Below are 1,648 nucleotides of genomic sequence, written 5' to 3'. Positions count from 1 at the left end.
AGCCCTCTCAATCAAAGACTTAGGTGCTTAGGGGTTCAGGGTGGATGAAGAAAGAAATGGTGGGGCCTGGAGAGATGGCTCAGCAACTAAGAGTATTGCTGCTCTTCCAGTGGGCACAGATTTGGTTCCCAGCACTAACATCAGGCAGCTTGCCTGCCTATAACTCTAGTTCCATGAGATTCAATGCTCTCTTCTGGCCTCAGAAGGCCCCTGTATATATGTTGCACGCATACATACATTAAGGCACACACACACACACACACACACACTTATGAAATAAGTCAATACATCTTTTAAAAACACAAGAAGTGATTCGCTTTCCACTGGCAAGTTTCACTGCACGTCTTTTCGCTGCTCTGTGCCTGGTCCGAGGTCTATCGCAATGGAAGAAGAAAACACTGGACTCATCACTGACAATGACTCCAGCATGCGCAAAGCTACCTTTGCTGGGGATGATGTCTACATTGCCCCCAACACCAGAGCATCATGGTGGACATAGACCAGAAAGACTCCTTTGTGGATGATAAGGCCCAGAGTAAGAGGGGTATCATGACCCTATCAAGCATCAAATTGCCCCAACTGTGAGGGCAAAGGATAAAACCTGGCACTATACCTTCTATAAATGAGCAGCACGTGGCCCCTGAGGAAAACCCAGGGCTTCTGACCAGAGTTTCAACCCCAACCCTAAGGCTATCAGGAAGAAGATGACAATGTGCCTGTCATGTGCATGGCCATTCAGGTGGTGTTGACCCTGTATGCTTCTGGCATTGTCATGGTCCCTGGTGATTGGGTCATACATACAGTGTTATCTATAAGGGCCATGGCCTTCCTCTTACCATTTTTTTCTCTGGACCTGGCTAGCTGGGTCCTGACAGACTACCTCAGGAAGATCTTAACAGAGCGAGGTCACAGCTTCAGCCCATGGCTGAGTGGGAGATTGTGTATGACATTAAGGAGAAGCTATGCTACACTGCCCTGGATTTTGGGCAAGAAGTGGCCACTGCTGCATCCTCCTGCTCCTTGGAGAAGAGCTGTCCGCTGTCTAACAGGCAGGTGATCGCCGTGGGCAATGAGAGATTCCAGTGTCGAAAGCGCTCGCCCATTCCTCTTTAATATGCACGGAGCCTGTGGTACCCAGGAGACCACTTCAACCACCATGGGCATCGCTGACAGAATGCTGAAGAAGATCAAGTGCTAGCACCCAGTACAATGAAGATCAAGGTCATTGCTGCCCTGGGCACCCCTCTCTCCAGTGTGCACAAGTACTCAGTCTGGATTGGAGGCTCCATTTTGTCTTCACTGTCTAGCTTCTAACAGATGTGGATCAGTAAGCAGAAATATGGTGAGTTGGGCCCCTCCACTATTCAATGCGGATGTTTCTAGAGGGACTGAGCCAGACATCTGGTGCATGAGCTGTTTCTCAAGTATCAATTTGTCCTGGCTAAAGTGCACACCTCCCACTAGCCGCGTGAAACTGAACTAAGCCTTTGAGAAGAAATTGGTCTTTGAAGCTAGTGTCTGATATCAGCACTGGGCTGCAGAACTTGTTGCTGATGTTTGACCGTGTATCCAAGTTATCTTTTTCTTTGGTATATGTTTTAATCCTTGGTGCATATCTTGATTTAGTCTCTAGTCCATGCGGCTCACT

The 1,648-nt window shown here is 48.3% G+C and overlaps 1 pseudogene; it reads left to right on the top strand.

The window, feature by feature from the left end:
- The first annotated feature begins 474 nt into the window (after positions 1 to 474).
- Positions 475 to 1,314, top strand: LOC126508722 (actin, cytoplasmic 2-like; annotated as a pseudogene).
- The last annotated feature ends 334 nt before the right edge of the window (positions 1,315 to 1,648 follow it).

The sequence above is a fragment of the Alexandromys fortis genome, unplaced genomic scaffold, assembly GCF_014885135.2.
Source record: "Alexandromys fortis isolate MF-2015 unplaced genomic scaffold, M_Fortis_MF-2015_v1.1 scaffold_86, whole genome shotgun sequence".
Classification (NCBI taxonomy): Eukaryota; Metazoa; Chordata; class Mammalia; order Rodentia; family Cricetidae; genus Alexandromys; species Alexandromys fortis.
Note: the sequence above shows the minus strand (reverse complement) of the source record. Positions and strands in the feature narration are given on the sequence as shown.